At 38.6% G+C, this 24,027-nt stretch overlaps 1 protein-coding gene and 2 long non-coding RNA genes across 4 annotated transcripts in view; 1 reads left to right on the top strand and 2 right to left on the bottom strand.

The window, feature by feature from the left end:
• Positions 1-24,027, bottom strand: part of Myo1d (myosin ID) — a 338,468-nt gene that overhangs the window by 312,335 nt on the left and 2,106 nt on the right. The window lies entirely within an intron of this gene.
• Positions 1,380-23,132, bottom strand: LOC125365620. The gene is made up of 3 exons (XR_007213728.1): positions 22,596-23,132; positions 6,663-6,666; positions 1,380-1,430 (listed from the first exon to the last, which is right to left on the bottom strand). It is a non-coding gene; the product is annotated as an uncharacterized LOC125365620 (long non-coding RNA).
• Positions 7,190-15,312, top strand: LOC125365622. The gene is made up of 3 exons (XR_007213730.1): positions 7,190-7,973; positions 9,378-9,381; positions 14,240-15,312. It is a non-coding gene; the product is annotated as an uncharacterized LOC125365622 (long non-coding RNA).

Raw genomic sequence — 24,027 nt, forward strand, 5'->3', positions numbered from 1 at the left:
AATTTGCCTGTGTTTTTGAATAGCAAGTAATATGTTTTCAATCATGAAAGGTTACAGGGAAATTTTTGTGGTAAAAGTTGGCCTTCCACTGGCAAAAAAATTATCTTTTGGTAATCCTTTGGGAAATAACATATTTTTCATCATTGTTTAGTGGCTTTCAAGTGGCTTTAATAGCTACTGTTCTTGAGAATAGTTGTTTACATCCATTGAAAATTGATGTCACTCAAAGCCATGTATGAGAAAAATGAAACTTTGATAAAGAAAATATTTTTTACATACTTAAGCAAATATGAACTTTCTAATAATTATTACCCTTTGGTATTTAAATATCAGTTGCCTATCCTCTAACACATTCCACAAACCAGCCTTCATCATTTTATTGATTTTACTATTTGCATAACAATACTATAAAAGAATATAGTCATTTTGTATCAACACAGAACTGTATTTGACATCAGTTCTCCAATGCATTCTTCAAAACAATTTCTAAGAAGTATAAAAATTGGCAAAGAAGAAATCAAACTATCCCTATTCGCAGATGACATGATCTTATAGCTGAAGGACCCAAAAAACTCAGTCCCCAAACTCCTACACCTAATAAACCATTTTGGCAAAGTAGCAAAAAATAAAAAAATAAAAAAATTTAAAAAAGAAGTACAAAAATGAAATGGCTTTTCTAAGTGCTCATTACATGCCTTTTGCTTCATTGTCTCCTTGTCACTTCAAAGTAGTTGCAACAATGCAATAATGTTAAGTAACTTATAGGAATAACGGAAATGCCATGCCTTTCCCTCCTCTCTGATGCCATCTCACTCTATGTACCCTGCATTTTGTTTAGATACATCACACAATGATAGACTTTTCTCAAATTTAACCGACTACAAGCTTAGTAATTAAAGGTAAAGAGTCCAACCAAGGTGTACAGAGGGCCTTATCACAGGCTTAATGTGGGAGTCAATCTGTTTTTTTTTTTTTCTCAATTATAAGAAAATGAATCTCCCGGTACTTACTTTAAAGTCAGTTAAGTAAACTTGTTAAAACCAAACCAAACTAAAAGAAAACTGTTTTACCAACAGTTGCTTACACTTCTCCCTGCATCTGGACTACTAAACAAAGCCAAAGAAATATCCTAGACTGGAAGACTGGAAACTCTACGTATCTGTAGTTTTCAACCTCATAGTATTTGCAACATCTTGGTGACCTTTATACTCATCTTTGGTTTTTTTGTTTGTTTGTTTTTGTTGCCAGTCTTGGGGCATGGATTCAGGGCCTGAGCACTGTCCCTGGCTTCTTTTTGCTCAAGGCTAGCACTCTACCACTTGAGCCACAGCGCCACTTCTGGCTTTTTCTATATATGTGGTGCTGAGGAATCGAACCAGGGCTTCATGTATATGAGGTGAGTACTTTACCACTAGGCCATATTCCCAGCCCTATACTCATCTTTGAACACCTTTCTTGACCAACCTATCTCATTCCCTCTCACTTCCATCTCTCCAGTATGTATATCATTCCCCTCACTCTGGAGGGGAACATCTATCTGGTCTTCTAGAAGTCTAAGAGATCAAAATAAAATTCACTTAACTAAAAATTTTTCCAACTTCCTACATGCACTTACCTCCATCTACTACCACCCTAACAACTTTCTTCCTATCTCTGAAAAGGTGGGCTAGAACTCTAGACCCCATCCCCCTCACTTCTTCAAGTACTTTGTTCTATCAATTATCAGCTCCTAGCCACATAAATGTGCCTAAAACTCATCCATTTTTTCAAAACAAATCCCACCATACTTTTCATCAATTCTAAAACTCCTCTAACCTTATAGCTCTTTCTTTCCTGTCCTTCATAACTAAGCTCTGTGACCTAGCTAATTCCCTGTCATTATATTAACACCTCCTGCCACCAAACCCATGGAGTCACTCATCCTTTCTACTTTTCTTCTAGAAACTTTTATACATTACTTTCTATTTCAACTATTTCTCTCATTGACTCTTCTTCCCATAAAACTCTTATATATGTCAGTACTATCAGTGGGAGTAGAAACTGACAACTATTTTGAGAAATAATTGGGTAAAAATATTTCACACTTGTTCATATCTTTAATCAAATTATCCTACTCTAGGAATCCATACCAAGAAAACACTGTGATCTTAAATAATGAAAGGAGAAGGCATCCTTGTATAGAAACATTAAGTGCAATGTTATTTATAAGAGACTGTACTATGCTTGAGCTTGAAGTAATATTGTATGGGAAAATATGACACAAAGTGGTCTATCTAGGGTTATTTCAATTGGATTATATATATATATATATGTCTGGAGAGAAACAGCTCAAGTGCTAACTGATTTTCTTTAGGGAATGAGAATTGAATTGTGGGTGAATATTACTATCTGAATATACTTTCCATGTTTTCAACAAGGATAATATATTTTACTTAGGCATTGAAAAGATAAAGAAAGAAATCATTTTAGAGGAATAAAAACAATCTGAGGGTCAAATTCATCTTCTGAAAGGTGGTATTTGCCTTCACTTCTCACTCTACACAGTCCTCAATGGGTAATCTCATGTATTTCCAAAGCATCAAATGCTATCATATGCATATATGACTCTGATATCACTCTACTAGGCTTCACAACCCTACTTCCATATGGCTACTAGATGATTTACAAGAACCACAGCTTCAGCCCATTATCTTCAACCCCTATTCCAAGTCACCTTTCCATGTATTTTTCTAGGTTTTCTAAAATAGCAGTACTTTCCCCCAAATTCCTACTTAGTGTAACTAGATAAATCAGACAAGACTAGTTGCTTGCTTCATCAACATCAGAGCAAATACCAGGCCAATCACGCCTACCTTTTTAATATATATGAAAATTACACTTCCTTATCTCTTCTCAACTCCTCAATTAGTCTCACCTGGACTGTTCCACCAATAGTTTTCTGAAGTGGTCTCTCTACCTCTAGTCTCAGTCACACAATTAGGTATCTTCTTCTTCAATAATATAGTCATTTTTCTAAAAGGCAAATGTGATCAAGTCATGCCCTTCAATGGCTCCCTATCACCTGACATAATATTTTTGAAACCTTAACATAGGACTTCATTAATTTATTTTACCCACCAACTTCCTACTCATTCTTCAATTCAACTCTCTCCTCTGAAAAACCCCTCAGACACAGGAGTGTGCTCCTCTGAGTTCCAGGAGCATGCCATCCATATTCCCATTTATCACATTGCTACAATTACTCCCTGCCTGTCTTTCCCTCTAAACTTGGATTACACATGGACAAGAACAGGATTCTGTTCATCTTTGTACCACTAAAACATGGTTGGTGAATAGTTAAATGTGCTAAAGGCTTTTATGATTGAGGTCCTAAACAGAAAAGATACAGTATGGATTAACAAGTTGTAGATTTTCCCCCAGACAAATTAACCAATGCCCTAGAACCAATATATGAAAGAGGGCAAATTAACCTAATAAACTACTGGAATGAGTTAAACATTATGAAACATAGTATCTCACATATCTATCTTACAGTGACACTTAAGGTATGCATGTTTTTAACTTTGTTGAAAATCATTCTATAATGTTAAAAAAAACTTTCTGAAGGATGTTCTTGAAAGTCACCTTTCAAAGCTACTGAGTTTAAAAAGGCAGTAATAAAACATTTTAAAGTCAAATACTTTTTTAAAAAAAATTAGAAATGTCAACAGCTTCACCATAGTGGAAACAGTATAAACTAGTGGAGAAAACAAAACAAAACAAAACAAAACTTGCCAGGAACTGGTGGCTCATGCCAGTAAATCCTAGCTACTCAAGAGGCTGAGATCTGAGGAGTGCAGTTCAAAGCCAGCCTGGGCAGAAAAGTCCATGAGACTCTTATCTCTAGTATACTACTCAGAAGAAGCCAGAAGAAGTGCTGTGACTCATGTGGTAGAGTACTGGCCTTGAGCAAAAGAAGTTGGGATTTGAATTCAAGCCCTAAGATGCCCCCCCCCCAAAAAAAACCAGCAACAATGAACAAAACCCCTCTCTTTTTTATTCATAGTTATTTCTTGGTTTTTGTTTTGTTTTGTTATTATTGATTTCACTAGTAATCTTTGGGAATCTAATTTTTAATCAAAATTACTAGAAATATCTAACTCATAAGCCATTATGAAGGAATGAAAATGGATGTGGCAGAGTCTAGTGAAAATTTATGAAACTGAAAAGCACAGTTTTCCTAACTTAGCTCTTTGTATTTCCCCATCTTATTCCAGGAATAGCTAAGAACCATTTGAAATAAACTTGAATGTGAAGAAATTTTCTTATCTGAAAAAAAACAACTTCAGTTTTTTTTTTCTGAGCTAAATGAGAAAATCATTGAAGTCTATTTCAAACAAAAAACCATTCTTGCTTCACTATATATTTTATGGGATAATGACATTTAAATTTATTTAGCAAACAAATGTCACTATTAGTTTTCATTTCTTGCACATGAACCAGCTGAACAGTTAAACACAAAATCTGCAAGGGAAAAAAATTTCATGTATGTGCAATTCTTGAAAGGCATCTGAGATTCAAAATGAAATTAGAAAGTGTCTTGCAGAGAAGCCAATCAGCACAGGAGAAAGGTGGAATGAACACAGTAAGGTCTGTAACTAGGGCCACAGAATACTGAATACTGGATTGGAAGTTGGGACACTTCCTGGATAGACTGCACTGGCTGGGTCCACACAGTAATGGAATCATCCGTGTAGATATGAATGTGTACACATCTTGGCATGAGTGTAGACTGATAGACATGGCCCATGTCTGGCAGTTTTCTTCCAGTCTATGCAAAACCCACTCTTGTCATGACAGACCCTTAGCTAACATGTGCAGAGCTGTTGGCTGCAGTGAGGTTTATGGTGCCTGTGTAAGGTCAAAGGATTCCTACTAACTTTTAATTGCTTGCTAATTTTTATAGTTTCTTCAACTATTTCCTTGATGTTTCCTTGTTGTCATTTTAAAATATCTTTTTATAGTTGCACACATAAAAGTACACAATTCATAACTTTACAACTTAATGAGGTACCATAGTGAACACACCTGTGTAAACCACCTGCTTGATGAAGATTATTTCCCACCCCTGCTGGCAGCTTTCCTTCAGCTGCCACCATCATTGCTCCCTTTTTCCTCTCCAAAAAGAACTATTACCCTGACTTCTAACACCACAGATTAGTGTTGCTTTTAAGTTTTACAGAAATGGAAGCATAGAGTATTGTTTTGTGCCTGGCTTCTTTTGCTCAATGTTATGATTGTGAGATTAATTCATGCTGATGCATGCAGCTATAGTTCATTCACTTTTGTTGTTATCTAGCATTCTATTCTATGAATACCACAATTTACTTTTCCATCCCATGATGATGGGGCATTTTTCCAGGTTTTGGCTTTTACTCTTCATTTAATTTTAACATCAAATTTCATACTTCATTTCTATATTTCAGGTCTAGCATTATTTTATTTTTGCATGTTTCTTATCATTCATTCCTTTAAAAGCTCTTTGTCAGCTAGGCACCTACTTGTGTCTTACTTACACTTGCAATCCTAGTTATTCAGACTTAGGCAGATGAGATCTGAGGTTGGAGGTTTGAAGCCAGCTCTAGAAGGAAATTCTATGAGAATCTTATCTCCAATTAACCATCCAAAAGCTGGAAGTGGAGCTGTGACTCAAGTAGTAGAGACTGGCCTTGATCAAGAAAGTTCAGGGACCGTGCTTAGGCCCTCAAACCCCAGGAACTGGCACAAAAACAACAACAACACCTCCTTGTTAATTATTAAAGATCAAAATGGCCCTAAAGAACCAAACCAAATGGCAGAAAACAAACAACGATAGAGTAAAAGTATATGTTGCAAGAAAAAAAAATGTATTGACTCTGAAAAATGTGGCAGAGTTTTTGGACAATGTTGCCTGAAACATCAACTTTTGTCAGAGCTAAGGGACTGTACAGGTCAAACTTTCTTTGACTGAAAATATATTCCTTCTCATCAATTTGTTCTCCCCTTACTCGAGTAAATAAGGAGGATGCGGGACTACACACTTTGAGAAGAGACAGGACTATAAAGCCAGAACTGAACTGTACAGCCTTAAATACAATATGTCTTAGGTGCCATCACTTACAATATATGTGCAGACTGTTTACTGGAAATAGTGTAGATGATGTAACGGTGATACTACACACAGTGAGAATATTCTGCTTAAGTACAACAACGAAACTCTTGTATAGAGAAAAGATACAGGCAATTTTGGCAAAGAACATAGGAGCCTTTGTTTGTACCCCTCCTACCCACCACGGCTGCTCTGGACACCAGCATTTCACAAATCTTTATGGGTCTCACCCACTGCCTATTAGACTCTCTTCTTCCAAACTCCTTTCTCTCAATGCCTAATTCCCATTGCCATTTACTCATGATCAACAGAAAAAACAGAAAACAAAAAACAAAGCCAGTCTATACTATCCTTAAACTATGATCTCCTCTTTCCTTTCACAGCCAACTTCTTGATGGTCTCATTACTACTGTTTCTAGTTCTTCCCTCTTGCTCAAGTGTTCAGCCACTCAAATGGCCTCTATCTCTGCCCCTCCACTGAAACTACTCTCACTAAGGTTTCCCAGGCCTCCATATCCAATGGATACCTCCTTACCAATCTACTCATTCACTCCTGTGTTCCCCTTTGCTAACCATTGTCCTCTCTTCCTGAATTCTATGACATTATACACTCAGTTGATTTTCTTCCTTTCACCCTGGACACTTCCCTAGTTCCTACTAGGGAATTTCTTATTTGGATTGTCTCTCAATAAGTGGAGAATCAGAAAGGTGCATCTCAAGGCATAGTCCTTGGCCCTTTCTTTTTTCTTTTTTCTTTGCCAGTCCTGGGACGTGGACTCAGGGGACTCAGGGCCTGAGCACTGTCCCTGGCTTCTTTTTGCTCAAGGCAAGCACTCTACCTCTTGAGCCACAGTGCCACTTCCGGCTTTTTTCTGTATATGTGGTGCTGAGGAATCAAACCCAGGGCTTCATGTATTCGAGGCGAGCACTTTACCACTAGGCCATATTCCCAGCCCCCCTTTCTTTTTTCTTTCGACCACGTATGTCTCATGAGCATGTTCTATCAGCACCTCCATATCAGCTAAAGAGGAAGTGTTGAGAAACACCTTCCTGTTCCAATATTCTACACATTCAGCCAGTGTCTTATATCCACAGCCTTACTCTTTATTCCTCTGCACGGCGGGCAGTAGAAAGATGGTCTGTGAAGACATATTATCTGGTTTCAAATTCCAATGGCTTCTTAATTAGCCACATTAGAATATTAGAGAAAGTAATTTTGTCTCCAAGTGGAGGCTTCACATTTCTATAATGTCTATCTTGAAAAATGAAATAAAGGAGATGAATGAATTAAAAAAAACAACACAATTTAATACAATGTGATACCAAGCAGCTGTCCCGATGATTTGTTTCCTCCCACTTTTCTTTTTATGGAAGCTAGCTAGTCCTATTTCCCCAACTATAATAATATTTTCCCCCCTTATCCACAATTTCCTTTTTTTTTGGTGTGGTTTCAATTACCCATAGTCAACCATAGTCCAAAAATACTGCATGGAAAATTCCAGAAATAAATAATTCGTAAGTTTTAAATTGCCCCCCCTCCCATTCTGAACACGAGCACTATGAAACTATGGCAGTCAACCTGAGTGCTAAAATGGCTCTCTGCCACTGCTGTCCCCAAGAGCTTCCCTATACAGAATTTCTCCCCATCCACACCCAGGGCCTGAAAGCTCGCCCCTTCTTTTCATTCTACTTATGTTCCTATGCCCTCTCTGGGTCCCTGTGGCTCCCCTCGCCCTAGCATGGATACCTACTTTGCTATGTCTCATCCTAATGGCTTCAGGGAAGAAAGAAACAGAGGAGAGATTTCTCCTCACTGATACCCCTGACATAAATCCTGTCTTCTGAGGTCTCCCAGAATAAATACTATCAATTCATGCTCAAGTATTTGAAGTTAATAATCATGTCCTATATCTTATTTGTCTGTCCTTCTTTAAGTAACACATTTCAAGTGTGTCCCATCACATGGAAATTATCTTCCTCCTTTCCCTTTCTTTTCTTTTTTCTTTTTGCCTTGCCAGTATTGGAACAGCTGGAAGTCAGGCCTTTCACTCTTGCTTAGCTTTTTCACTGAAGGATGACACTCTACAACTTGAGCTATTATTCTTCCACTTTCTTTTGGCTGGATAAATGGCGATAAGAGTTTGTCAGCCCACAATGGCTTCAAGTCTTGATCTTCAGATCTCAGCTTCCTGAGTATCTAGGATTATAGGTATAAGCCACAGGCACTCAGCATTATTTTTTCCTTAATGAAATCTATTGTGTAAAAGCATAGAGAAGCTGGGAATATGGTCTAGTGGTAGAGTGCTTGCCTCGTATACATGAAGCCTTGGGTTTGATTCCTCAGCACCACATATACAGAAAAGCCAGAAGTGGTGCTGTGGCTCAAGTGGTTGAGTGCTAGCCTTGAACAAAATGAAGACAAGAACAGTGCTCAGGCCCTGAGTTCAAGCCCCAGAACTGGCCAAAAAAAAATCATAGAGAAGCACTTCAATTGCCTATTTATCATTATATTCCATCCTTAAAATCTCTTGGTGTCTTTGTTCCAGTATTGACTCTCTTCTATATACAGGTAGCTACTGTAGTGAAATCTAGTCCTACTTCCCAATTTTTTTTTTAATGGTACTGGAGTTTGAATGCAGTGTCTCATGCTTGCTAGGCAGGTGCTCTACCACTTGAGCTATGTCACCAGCCCTTTTTTTTTGTTTTAGTTTTATCTCAGACGGTGTCTTGTGTTTCTTCCTTAGACAATCTTTCTACCTATGGCCCCCAGTAACTGGGATTCCCAGTGCATGCCCACCTTCTGTTTCAAATGAGGTCTCACTTACAGGATCATAATCCCAACCTAGCCTGAGCTCCCTATTTCTCTAAATCAACCATGATCAGCACACTTCTTTTTTTTTTTTTTTTAAACCAGTGAGAGATTTAGTTATGGGCTAATAGCTGAATGCTGACCAATGAAACTTATAAAGATGTCTTCTTGGGGGTGGGGGGAGCTTCCTAAAAGAGTAGCACATGACAAGTAGGCATCACCTCTCCTTCCTTTGGAGGTAACTGTGGACAGGATGCCCAGGGCTGCTGTAAAGGTCTACCACTAGCACAAGGATGAAAGAAAGCAGCACAACTAGACAAGGAGCCAAGAGAGACAAGGGCCAAGGGAAGCACATATAGGGGAAGGCAGAGCCCTTACAGTCTCTTATCTCTAGACCTCTTAATTGCATGAGATAGAACATTTCCTTTCTGTTTAAGTCAGTTCTGTCAGGTCTTTTTAGCAGGAGCCAACAGCATTCTGATAAAAAGCAATACTGGGAATAACTCATGGCTCTAGGAGAGGTGGAGGAGGTGCTTGCAACTCCATTTCTCTGAACCAGTGCAAGTCAATGTTGATACATAATATAGACTATGTTGATACATAGTATAGAGTATGTATCAAGTGTTGATATATTACAGAGTATCAATGTCTCAACCCTCAAGTTGTCTATTGCTTACCATTACAATGTTACTTTCTATTTGTATTGTTAAATTTTTGCCTTTTACTTCTCATTGTTACATTCTCCTTTGTTTCAAATTGTTCAGATATTTTAAAATACCATTCCTTGAAAGTAGAATAAAAGGAATTTGAATTACTAATTGATTGAAAATCAACAAAGCTATGAACAGGAAAAATCAGTGCAGAGCTGGGAGACAGGTGATTTCTGTCTTAGTTCTACATTACTATACTAGTGAGGAGTCTTGAGGAATCATGTACTGTCTGTACTCCTAATTTCATGCATTTATACAATAGTGAGAAACCTCACAGATCCCTTCTGGCATTAAAATTCTATGACTCAGAGACTTCATTAGATAATTCATAGCTCAGAATGCCTCTCTATCTTGAAGCACAAAAATAATTTCCCCAATCAGTTTGTAGCTTATTACCAAGATTCACTTATTTCAAATTAACAAAATACCTATTTCAGAACAAACAAAAAACCCAGCTTCATTAAACCACAGAAAACAAATCAGGACTGTATTTACATTTATTATCACTAAAGGAAACATGTAAAAAGGAATCACCAAATCTGCATTCGATTTTGCAACTTGACAAAAACAAACATTCAGAACAGTTACCAGACCTGGAGGATTTGGGCAGGGAAACTAAAGAAAGCATATTTAAAAGTATGTTGTCACCCTGCTGCTGCCATCTTGTTGCAAGATGTGTACAGCACTTTAATTGCTTCCCAATGTACTTAAAGTCTGAATCCATCATTTTCCAAGCCCCTCAGCAAGCATGAATCCTAGTTAGTACTTACTCCCTCATTACCTGTCCCCGCTTTGCCTGCCCCACTCAGCCTAGAGACTCAAGCCTCACTGGGTGCCTTTTGGTTTTTAAACACACCAACAATTTATCCAAAAGTATTTCTTTCTTTCTGCTACACATATATGATTCAGTCTGCCTGTCATGGATCCTTCCTTATCTAATTTTCCCACTCCAACCCTACCCAACCTAAGCTCATCCATCTGATCTCAAAGCCAGCTTCCCCAGAAAATGTATTATGTGGCATACTCACACACTCATGTTCAAGCCACATCCACTTCCTATGGGGGAGCCCTGCCTTTTCACTTTGCTGGGCTTAGTTTCATGTGTAATTATTCTTTTATCTGTTTGCATCCTCCCTCTCCCCTGATTGAGGGTCATGTCTGTCTGGGTCACTCCTGAAGTCCCTGAAAAGAAGACACAGTGGCTATCATACTTATGAAGGCAACTTAATGAGCTAGAAAAAAATCTTAGGCTATATGAGAAACAGTATACAAAGCCATATACTTTATAATTGTAAAGATTTCAACATTTAAAATACACACTTATATATGCATATAAAAGAGTACAAGGGAAATACATTGAAGTATTAATAAGTGATAAGATTATGTGTTTTGTATGGAGAATCTGGAGACAGAAGAAAAAATAAATATAGTGTGATAATATGATCCGCCATTTTAATAGGATAATAGAAAACTTGTTATAGTGATGAAAAAGGATGTGTGTACCATATAATTTAATTGAGCTGGGTGCTGGTGGCTCACGCCTGTAATCCTAGCTACTCAGGAGGCTGAGATCTGAGGATTGCAGTTCAAAGCCAGCCCAGGCAGGAAAGTCTGTGAGACTCTATTCTCCAATTAACCACCAGAAAACCATAAGTGGCACCGTGTCTCAAGTGGTAGAGCACTAGCCTTGAGCTGAAGAGCTCAGGGACAGTGCCCAGGCCCAGGTTCAAGCCCCATGACTGATAAAAAAAAAAAAAAGAAAAGAAAAGAAAAAAAAGATGAGCTGGGTGTTGGTGGCTCATGCCTGTAATCCTAGGTACTCAGGAGGCTGAGATCTCAGGATCTTGAGAGGAAAGTCTGTGATACTCTTATTTCCCAGTAACCACCAAGATGCCAGAAGTGGAGTTGTGGTTCAAATGGTAGAGTGCAAGCCTTAAGCACAAAAACTCAGGGATAGTGTCCAGGCCCCAAGTTCAAGCCTCAGGACAGGCAAAAAGAGGGAAAAATGAAAAAAAATGACATAATATCTGTAACAGAGCTGTAAGCACAACTAACTGGATGTTAGATTTGTTAACAAGCCAGTTGGCTCACATTGCAGACACATCCCATTTAGCTTCAACAGAACACACTGAAGGATAAAAACACATTACCCTAAGATACTGGTTGTTAACCTGGCTCTACAAATATTTACCAGGGCACGAATAAGGCTCAGTAAACCACAATCTCCAGGAGATTGAGCCTAGGCAGACTCTTAAAATCTGGACAATTCTGAAACAAAGCTAGACTTAAAAAAAAAAAAACCATCAAGTTAGAATAAATCAAGTCACAAAAGGTTATTTTTCAGTAAAATTTTCAAATAAAACTGGAACTTAAGGTACTTAAAAACTGGAACTTAAATAAATAAATAAATAAATAAATAAATAAATAAATAAATAAATAAAACTGGAACTTAAAGGTAGAGATGCAAATAGTAACAGATTCTGCCAATGGCAGCTGTCTACCATGAATCAACAAGCCATCAAAGTGCATACAGCATGGAAAAATTCGCTCATCATGCTTTGGTTTGTTCAACCACACACATAATTCAAATACCAAGGGCAGCAATAAGTTTTAGAGTGGCATTTTACCTACTTAGAACTCAGCCTTGGCCTAGTTGCTTTTCCATTCAAAGACACCAAAACAATCAAGAAATATTTTTTTAAAACACACACCCCCCCCCCCCAAGAATCTTAAAACTCATGTCCTATGATTGATATACATAGAACAACCCCTCAGTCTTATCAGAACATACTGTTTCCCTCTGTAGGGTTCTGATGGGCTCAGCTGACTGCCAAAACCTAGAGCAAACTAGACTTGTAAATTAAGAGGGGAGAAGGAATTCTTATCCACATACTCTAAAGGTTAACTTATTTAGATCAATTTAGCATGAAGCAAAATATAACACTTACCTCAATAAATACCAAAGACATGTAAACCATTATTCATAATTTTTATGGTCATGATGATCGAAGTCATTAAGAAGTTAAACTGCATTCTGTATTTTGCTCAGGGAACCAAAAATGGGAGTGCATTAGCATCTGAGTATCTACAGTGTGTTAAATGATAAATGAGCTATCTATTATCTCATTTTTTGTTGTTGCTTCCTATTCTTTTTATTCTTTGTATTGTTATTGTAAAGTTAATATATAGAGGGGTTATAGTTACATGAATCAGGTAATGAGCACAATTCTTTTTGAACCATGCCTCCCCTTCCCTCATTCTCTCTCAGTTTTTTATTATCTCATTTGATGTAATAGCCTTGAAATGTAAGAATCAGTCCCATTTTAAGACTGGGACATAAAAGCTCTAAGAAGTGAATTAAGTCATATATGATTTTGTGTGTATATTGATCTATAACTGAAACATTTCCTTTGTTCACTATTTTATACTGCCCTCCACTTTTTGAATAATTCTGATTGGAAGTACTTCTAAGAAGTATGAAGACAATACCCTCAAGGAAACAACTGCCTGTAATAATTGTCTATGCTATTTTTTCAATGTGATCATTTGGGGTTGTTTTGTTCCAAATGAAGAATTCCTTGGAACCCCAATAACATGTAGAAGTACAGATGCTCTGCTGAAAACAGCAGAGTGCTGATGGCCAGAAGTCATATTTCACCCTGCCTGGAATCCACGATTGCTCCTCAAGCACCTCTATGGCCAGGAACACCATAGGATACAGCCTTCTAAGCAGCACCAGGGTAAATGAGCACAGTCACTGGTTCTTCTGTTTAAGAAAGCATGTATCTGACACTCAACAAGTGATAAAAGACTTCATAAAGCTTTTCACATGTTGCCAAAAGTTAGGAGTATGGCAGAAATGTAGTTAACCCACTAAGGTGAGCAGCAGCAGAAGACTTCAATAAAGTGTGTTCTCCTTCCCACTTCCTCTCCCATTCCCACCCCATCATATGGTATTAGGCTTCAAATACCTGAGTTCTACAAATCTTCTTAAAGAAGTTCGACAATTTCAGAAAGATCCCACATAAACATACCTAAAATGCATATTCAGCAAGGAATACAATGCATTATTTATTTGCATTGATAGAAGTCAAAACACTGTGTCCTTAATGCTTGGAAACAGCCTTTGGAGATAAGACTGCATGGCCTTAGGACTAAGAGAGGAACACATATAAACTAATAGGACAGCTTGAATGCGATGAAAGACTTCCCACGGTTGTTCTCACTGACATTTCAACCAGTTGACTTCCCCTCCCCCTTTTCTTTTAGTGGTACTTGTGTTTTCTAGGTAGGCACTCTTACTGAGCCATGCCTACCTCTATTTTTGCTGGTTATTTGGAGATGGGGTCTAGCTGCCTGCCTGGGCAAGATCGAGCTATGTTAGGCTTCCCATTGCAGCCAGGATAACAAGGATTGGCAGCTTCCTAAGTAGCTAGAATTATAGGAATGAGCCAATGATACTAAGATCTATATTATTTGAGCTTTTAAAAGGTTTTATTAGTCACAGGAATTTAGGAAAGGAAGGCAGAATCGGCAAAGGATAAATCTCTCCTCACTTTTATCCCTGGCATAAATCCTGTCTTCTGAGTTTAGCCCAGAATAAACACTATCAATTCATACTGAAGTTTTTGTGGTTAGTTATCATGTCCTATATCTTATTTATACTGTAATTCCTTAAATGACACAATTTCAAATATCCTCCTTCATTTCTCAAAAAGTAAAATTTTATTTCCTCCATTCTAATGGATCTCATTGGGCAAGAGAAAGGAAGTAACTGGACTAAGCCAGTTTGCACTGGTGTGCCTGAGACATATGTAGGTTTCTAGGAAGATTCATATCAACCTAATTCAATCTCTGACAGGAAGAATTTGGGGCAACATAAGAGAGGAATGAAAATAGTACAATGTGGGGGGAGGAACATTTTTGAGCAATGGAAGCTGTTAGCAACATGGTCAGCCCACTCACTCAGTGTGAGTAGAAAGAAGAAAAGCAAGCCTGGAAAGCTCAGGCCAGAGAGTAGCTGGGAAAGTGCCATTTCCAAATGAGAGACATCTCCACTTGAACAAGGTCTGCTCACATTCTGCCTCTTTCATCGCATGTTTTACCCACTCCCAATCCCAACCTTCCCTTTCTGAATTATCTCTGAACTATAATATATACACATATGCAACTATTATATTGTCATTGATTCTTTTTTTTTTAAAGTATGTTGATTCCTTCTCTCCAGGGAGGCCTTAAAATGGTGAGCTGTCTGTACTATTTATTTGGGACCAGTCATATTTCACTTTACATTGATTCACTTATGAATGTATCCTTTACTTCAAATTAAGCTACTTTTCAAAAGTGACTTTAGAAAGTAAACCACATTAAAGTATTCAACATTGTGCTAACACATAGCAAGAATTCAAGTCATGATTAGCTTTTTGAAAGCCATATAAATCTGTAATTAAGAAAATTATACACCATAGTACTGGGGATTGAAAATCCAGGGCCTTAAGTGCACATTCCTTGAACCATGCCTCTAGCCCTTTTGCTTTTGTTTTTGAGATCTGGGTCTTTCTAACTTTGCCAAAGCCAACCTGGAGCTCACAATTCTCTTGGCTCCATCTTCTATGGAGCTAAAATTATAGGCATGCACCACCATGCATGGCTTAAATCTGTATTTAAAGCTTAACACAAAGCTACAATACCAAAATTTAAGGAACAGTGTCACCAACTTTCATGAAATCACGGAACATGGCAAGCAGAAAAACAGTAGTTTTAAACATGAAAGTTTTAAACATGACCAGCAGATTTAACTTTGCAGAGTTTAAGCAGCTTTCAAAATTTAAGTAGTGATACCACTGAGCATGGTTATGAGTATTTTTAAGGTGGTGGTTATGGAGTGACTGAGGTCCACAGGGTTGGAACAAGGGATTGAGCATCTACTGAGTACTTACTATGCTCTGGCCAAATTAGGAGTTTTTCACAGAAGCTGTAGTTTTTGACAATAACACACTCTCCTTACAAATAATCAACTGAGGCTCAGGGAGGCTAAGTGACTTGTTCAAGAACACATAGGGGTTATTAAACAGAACAAGCTTTAGGTCCTGATCTACCAGCAAAGCTCTTGCTCTCTCCATTATATAACTGAATCCCTTCTACAAGCTTGTCCACCGTCCTTGCCCCTATAGCAAAGTCAAAACCCAAGAATCTGTTTTATAGAAGGAGAAAGAAATGTCAAGGAAGAGATAAGAACAATTACCTCTCTGTGGTCCAGGGATCAAGGCAGGCAGGTAAGGCCATCTGGGAAGGATTTAGAGAGGTAAGTGTTCACATATTCTGGGCTGTCATGACCCTTTGTGCATGTGTGATTTTATCACAGTGATCTTTAAAGGTGATCACTTCACATATGCAAATAAACTGAAGCTTAGCATGCTTTCCCTTATTCCCATAAATACCAAACTAAAGTGTGGAAAACAATGCACCCTTCAAAAGCTCTATCCAGTAATTGTATAGTAGCTAGATGAAAGAAACCCACTTCTTCCAAGAAATAAAATTCATTTCAGTTGAGAAACTTAATAGTCAATTATAAAAGCACTATATGTGTATATATTCATATACAAATTATATACATATACATATATATCTAGAGAGAGAGTCTAACCCTTTTATGAATATAGTTGACCATTTTAGTGGCCTTGTCAGTGAGATGCATCAACAGGGAATCTACCATTGGGCTGGAAGCACAGTTCATGGAAGGTCAGCCATCTAGTCCCCACTAGCTGTAGAACACAATGGGCATAGTCTCCAGGGTAGCACAGCAATGGATGCTACAGAGCAACCATAAAATGGGCCATTTAGCTATAGGTGAGAATGTCAGTGAACAACTTTCCACATAAAGCTAATTCACAGTGCAGATAACTCACACAGATTGTTAAGTAAACATTTCTATCCCAGATTGGGTTTTTTGTCTCAAAGTTAAACAAAAAGATAAAGCTTGTCTCTTTAATGTAAAAGTTGATTCCAGAACTTATAATGAAAGTAACCAGTAGCAACTTCTAAGTGCTTGAATTTGCCCACATCTGGCTCTATTTGGGAGCTAAACTCAGCAGAAGTCAGGGTCAAGAAATGACCCTGAATAAAAATAGTCTTGGAAATTTGTCATGGCGTAGGAAAGGAAACAAGGCGGCAGGGTGATTCACTCCAAATGGCAGCTCCAAACCCCAAATTCTCATTTTTGTCCCAATATGAAGCCAATGTACAAAACAGGCACAGAGCAAACTGTCCTTTCCAAAAAGCTTCCAAAAAAAGTTGCCAAAGAATTTCACAGAGAAGCCAAAAAGATTTAGTGTGCCATTCACCTCTTCTATAAATCTAACTAGAGTGACTTCTAGCTAGGGATCTGAACAATTGTCGGTTTACATTTGCTTGAAGACCACCCAAGGTCTCTAGGGCTTTACCCCTAACAAGCAAGAGAAATCCTTTGTTGCATTGAATTTTCCACATGTCCAAACTGTCTTTAATTTTTCTTTTTTACAGAAGTAGCACAGTGAGGGTGAGCATGCTATATTTCTATTAATTCTTTATTTCATTGCACCCCTGGACACAGTTAAGTTGTATTAAGTACAATATGTTTTGAAACAAATTATGTCTTTTTTAATTAAGAATTTTACTAGTTGAAGAACAATTAGCCAATATTTGGCTTCTTTATTAACTTGTTTGAAGCTACCCTGAGCACACAGGTTCCAAATTCTGGAACATGACTGAAAATACAGAAGAGCCCGAGGAAGATTTGCCTTGCACCCATTCACTAGCACTTACCTCTTTCAAATCTATTTCATGTAGCATTCCATACTTTATATTCTTTTCTTAAAGATGGTGGTTCACAACAGCACTGAGTTTCAAAGTATCAGAGAGCCCAGATCTATCAGGCACAAGCTACTCTGAGGATCTCATGGACTGATGAAGAGGCAGGGATGCAGATAGCAACAGAATATGTAACTTCTGTAATACTTATGAGCAAGTGTTTGTGTATACTGGGCCACAAAGTGTAATTAACCTTGTCTTGGAGGATTAGGAAATACTTCTCAGACCAGTCTTGAAGGATGAATAAGAGTGCAACAGGCAGGAAATGAGGGCAGAGATAAGGGATGGATGAGGACATTCCAAGGAATAAGAATTGTCTGGGCCAATGGTTCTCAACCAGGGGCCATTGTGCACTCACACCCAGGGGACGTTTGGCAATGTCTGGAGACATTTTTGATTACTGTAAATCAAACAGAAGAGATTTTACTGGGTAGAGGCCAGAAACTTTGCTAAATATTCTACAGGGAATGGACAGTCCCAAGGTATAGGTTAAAGGAAAAAAGGAACTGAGGGTATAGATCAGTGGTAGAACATTTGCCTAGCATGCACAAGACCCTAGGTCCAATCCCACCCAACAAAAATGATAAAATAATAGAAGCTCCACATAGCTTTGGCAAACACAGTGCTTCAAATGGCTGTGTCTATGGAAGAGGAGACCAGGAAAAAATAGTTTTCTAGGAAGACAAGGGTAGGCAGATGGTTTATTCTCAAAACAAGAAACAAAATTAGGAAACGAGTCCTCTGGAAGCCTAACATATATTTCCTTGTCCTATGAAATGAAAAGCACATCATAGGGACAGTGTCCTCAGCTCAGGTCTACTCCTGAACAACAGGTTATATGAGGGGTAAGGAGCACAGAAAGAACAAGGTGTCCCATGCATCTCACCTGGCTGGACTCTCACCTGTCTGGACTAGAGGGATGTAAACCTGATGAATTCTGGAAGAAATCAAGGACAAAAATGGCCCAAGCTAGAAGAGAAACAAGGGATTCCTGACCCCAAATGAAAGTCATTGCAAAGAAAGCAGAACACTGTAGGGGTGCAAGGGTTCTGGCTTCAAGTGGGAATCAGCTTTGTAGGCAGGAACCATTTATTAAAATTTTTTATTGTTATTATAAATGTGATGTACAGAGGGGTTACAGTTACATAATTCAGGTAAAGAGTACATTTCTTTTTGGACAATGTCACCCCTTCCCTTGCTCTCTCCAAGAGGAACCATTTCTGATCATAATGTAGGAGGCACTTGAATAGGAATCTTACTCCTGGGGCACGGACCACTGAGAAATGGAATGAGGAGTTTACCATAACCATCACCACCTCTCCTCCACCAGAAGGAAAAAGAAACAAATACAACAACCCCTACCCCAGTAAGATTTCTGAGATGGGAAGAAGGCAGCTCTCCAAATGCTAGCAAATTTTGTTATAAGAGCAAGAAAGTCATATAGAAACTTCTACATTAACTCACACTAACCCACATCATCCCTTTAATAATGACTTACCTAGACACACACCTACAGTTTATTTCTAAAGGTAATAAGGATATAGAGGACAGGGCACCAATGGCTCTCACCTGTAATCCTAGCTACTTGGGAGGATGAGATTCAAAAGATCATCGTTTAAGGTCAATCTGGGTAGAAAAGTCCACAGGATCACTTCTTAGCCAAGAGCTCAGAATTTTGATATATGCCTCTCATCCTAGCCATATGGGAGGATGAAAACAGGACCACAGTTCCAGGCCAGCCCTAGAATAAAAGTCCACAAGACTCCATCTCAGGGGAAAAAGCTGAGCATGGCTGTACATGCCTGTCATCCCAGCTATGTAAATGGGTGGCTAGAAGTTCAGCCACATGCCTGGGCAGGAATAAATACACTATCTCAAAAATAACCAGCAAAAGGCTGGGGATATGGCCTAGTGGCAAGAGTGCCTGCCTCATATACATGAGGCCCTGGGTTCGATTCCCCAGCACCACATATACAGAAAATGGCCAGAAGTGGCGCTGTGGCTCAAGTGGCAGAGTGCTAGCCTTGAGCAAAAAGAAGCCAGGGACAGTGCTCAGGCCCAGAGTCCCAAGCCCCAGGACTGGCCAAAAAAATAAAAAATAAAAATAACCAGCAAAAAAGAATATGGAAGGTGTGGCTCAGCAGAAGTGTACTTGCCTATTAAATGTGAGGTCCCAGTAACACCAAGGGAATAAAAAGAATAGGGGAAATTACACCCACTATAGCAAATGTTCATATAAAATTCAGGGGAAAATACCAGAATAAGTTTTTTGTTTTTTTAATTTCCTATTGGTGTTGCCAAGGATCAAATCCAGGGTCTTATACATTATGGCTAGTTAGGCAAATACTCTGAATTATACCCACAACCTCAGGTGAAAAATGCTGTAAAAGCTTTTTTTGGTTTTGTACCAGTCTGGGACTCAAATTCAAGGCCTGGGCACTGTCCCTGAGCTTTTTTTTTTTTTTTTTTTTTTTTTTTTTTTTTTTTTTGCTCAAGGCTGGCACTCTACCACTTGAGCTACAGCTCCACTTCTAGTTCTTTTGGTATTTAATAGGAGATAACAGCCTCATGGGCTTTTGTGCCTGTCCAGGCTTCAAACCAAGATTCTCAGATCTCAGCCTCCTGAGTAGCTACAACTGCAGGTGTGAGCCACCAGTGCTCAGCTGTATAAGCTTCTTAAAAAAGGTAACTGAACATTCTCTCTCCCTCCTTCCTCTTCTTTCTCTTCCCACTTTCCCCCTCTTCCTTCCCTTTCCCTCCCTCCCTCTTCTTCCCTCCAAAAATTAGTCACTGAAATTATCTGAAATTACTGTGCCCACCAGAAATTATCTGCGGGGAAAATTAAAATCAAGTTTCATCAGCACAGGCCCTTGAAATAACTGTAGCCTAGGTGCTTCACTGTATATGACTTACTATAAATGAGGGAAGGGGGCGTTGCAGAAGAGCCATGTGGAAAGCAGGGACAAGACACTCCAGACTAGAAAGTGTGAGCAAGAACCATCAGGTACAATGGGAATTTCACTTATCCATCCATTGCTACCCATGGGTGGAATGAATATACTCCATTTCACCAACCAACAACCACAAATATGTGCTGAGCATAACCTGGTATTCAGGAGATGAAAACACTTCAACATCATCTAGCACTTAGTGATGATGCAGTGTTGGTATGTACTTAATCTGCTTCAGCAAACAAAGTAAAACAAATATTCAAGAACACAGCAGCAAGAATGCAGAAACTCAGGTGGCTGTTTGTTGGGATGGTGATATGTTAGGATAAAATGAAGTTCACACTATCAAGAGAGAACTGTTTTAGCCCAGGTTGGGATTTACAGCTGGAAAAAAAGGGGTGTGTGGGGGTGTTAACCTTTGCCAGGGCTGTGTTTTATAACAATGGGGAATCAACTACTCAATGAAGTTAATCAAGGGCAATCACTGATCTGTCTAGTGAAAATTGCAGATAATTCTCAGTTGTCAAGTACACACACAGGTGAGATAAAGACAAACACACACACACACACACACATCTCAATAATCCTGATGGGGTGGTTAGGGTGTCAAGGTAGACCTAGAAACCTGGGCATGAGCCAGGAAGTGTACTAATGAGGCCTAGTGATTCCTCCCAAAGATTCCCCAACACCACCCTCTTCCTTATAGACGTGGAGGCATGTTCATTATCACTTAGGCAGAGTTAGCTTTCAGGCCACCATCCTCTGCTTAGGCTACTTTATCAACCTGGAATGTTCTCCACCCATGTAGACAAACACTGCCCATTCTCTGGGACTCAGCTTCTCCTACCCTCCTTTGTATGGTGTTTCTGAGTCAACTTATGGCATCTTTCCCTCTTCTGAACTTCCAGAGCAATTAGTTTTATAATTGCTTGGCAAATAAACACCTAAGCTCTAGGAAGCTTATCTCTTCTGTTGTTTCTATTGATTAAAAAATTAAAAAAATAAAAATGGTTACCTTTCTCTTTGTACATGTAGGAGTGAAGTTAGATTCACCATAGTAATCTAACAACTCAGTCTAACACTTTGCCACCAATCAAAAAAAAAAATTCATTAGAATTGTTCTTCAAAAAAAAAATTTTTTTTTGGCCAGTCCTGGGGATTGAACTCAGGGCCTGGGCACTGTTGCTGAGTCTCTTTTGCTCAAGGCTAGCATTCTACCACTTGAGCCACAGTGCCACTTCTGAACTTTTCAATTTATGTGGTACTGAGGAATCAAACCCAGGGCTTCATGCATGCTAGGCATGCACTCTACCACTAAGCCACATTCTCAGCCCAAACCCTCAATTTTCTTTAAGAGGAAAAAAAAAAAGCCACAGGATTGGGGGTAGGGCATTTACCTAGCACCTACTCAGCACTGATGGAAAAAACAAATTAAAAAAAAATTAAAGCCACAAGGATAGTTCTATAACTTCATACAATCAGTTTGACTCTAAGACTTTAATTTCTCTTTTTTCCCTTGCTTCCTCTTTCTCCTCCCCACCCTCCTCCTCCTTTGCTTCCTCCTTTCTTACTGATTTATTTTTGAAACAGTATGTCAATTTGTACCGTACGCTGGCCTCAAACTTCTGATCCAGCCTCAGCCTCTTGAGCTCTAAGATTACAGACATGTGCTATATACCTGGCTTAAGCCTTTAATTTCAAATTTGGATAATTCTGCTAGGTTCTGGAAAATGTCATCTAGACATGACATCTGGAGGTTAAAATAAATGGCTTCATATTCAACTATCACTATAATGCCTTTGTGCAGTATGTATTTAATAAACTGAGATAACTGTAAACTGAGTGACTATATTAAGAGATTTCTCAAAGCACACAAGTTTCTTTCATAGGGAATAGGGATAGAATCTCAAGTAATTTTGAACATGCCTCATCTATGAAATTACTATTTTATGTCTGTTTCATGAACACTTGATAAAACTTTTAAGCAACATTGCTAGGAAGTGTTTCCCATACACAAATATTTGAAGTTACATATATTAACTAAAATAACCCTCAAGACAACCCAAATTCTATAGAGACACTAAGAGATTTGAGTAGATTGCCCAACAACCATAGCAAGGAAGTGGTAGAAATAAAATTTGAATCTCAACAGACTGACTCTTAACCATTGTTATAACCATTAACGGTTACAGCTGACACAGCGTTATGTCATTTTGATTCATATGGCATTTGAAGTCATTTCTATAAAAAGTTGGACATCCAAACTTTGGTTAAAATGTAACATGCAAGCCAGGCATATCTCATACCTATAATCCGAACACTTAGGAGGCTGAGGCAGGAGGACAGTTAGTTATAGACCAGGACTGCACACAGCAAGATCTTATACACAAAAGGAAAAAAAGGAGCGGGGAGTGCAGCTCAAGTGAGAGAGCACCTGGCTAGCAAGTACAAGGCCTTGAGTTCAAACCCCAGTCGTCGTCTCCCCAAAGGTATCATGCTATCATAATGGTGTGAAGATATAAATCTGATTCTAGCTACCCCTCTGCATTTCTGGCTCTATATCCTTCAAACAACCTGGTTTCAATTCCTCAGTACCACATGCCAGAAAAAGCTGGAAGTGGCACTGTGGCTTAAGTGGTAGAGTGCTAGCCTTGAGCAAAAGAAGCTTAGGGATAGTGCCCGGGCCCTGAGTTCAAGCCCTAGGACTGGCAAAAACAAAAACAAAAAAAACACAAAACAAAACAAAACAACAAAAACATAAAACTTGGAGAAGCCAGGCACTGATGGCTCAGGCCTGTGATCCTAGCTACTTAGACAGTTGAGATCTGAGGATTGTACTTTAAAGCCATCCTGGGCAGGTAAACCCATGAGACTCTTATCTCAATACTCCAAAAAAGCCAAAGCCAGAGTGGTGCTGTGGCTCAAGTGGTAAAATGATAGCCTTGAGCCAAAAGCAGCTCAGGGACAGTGCCTAGACCTGGATAAAAAACAAAAACACAACAACTTGGAGAAATCATTTCCCAAATAATATACAACTAGTTCCACATTGTTATTAAGTATTATACATATTTTTACATTGTGTTAATTATTACAAGTAATCTAGCAATGTTTTTAAGTACATAGCAGAGGCTGGAGATGTAGCTCAGTGGCACTTGCCTAGCATGCACGAGGCCCTAGGTTTGAAAGTTTATATGTATATGTATATAATGTATACATACATGAAGATGTATACAAGCTATATGGAAATACAATAGTCCTCCATTATCTAAAAATTAACTTCCTGCAGTTTCAGTTAAATGCAGTCAACAAAGGTGAGAATAAGTGTTACAGAGAGAAGCTCATTCACATAACTTTATATTATAGTACACTGCTATAGCAGTTATATCAGTTACTGTTATTCTCTGTGTCTAATTGATGAATTAAGTGTTATCATAAATAGGTAAGTGTAGGAAAAAAAACAAACATGTAATTCAGTTCTATTTGGGATCTGAGGCATCCACTGGAAGGTAGGGAGCTCCTGGAATTAACCCTTCAAAGTAGACATGAAAGGACTACTCTAGCATTGTAGAGTAAGGACTTGAG

The sequence above is a fragment of the Perognathus longimembris genome, chromosome 17 (assembly GCF_023159225.1).
Source record: "Perognathus longimembris pacificus isolate PPM17 chromosome 17, ASM2315922v1, whole genome shotgun sequence".
In the NCBI taxonomy this organism is placed as follows: Eukaryota; Metazoa; Chordata; class Mammalia; order Rodentia; family Heteromyidae; genus Perognathus; species Perognathus longimembris.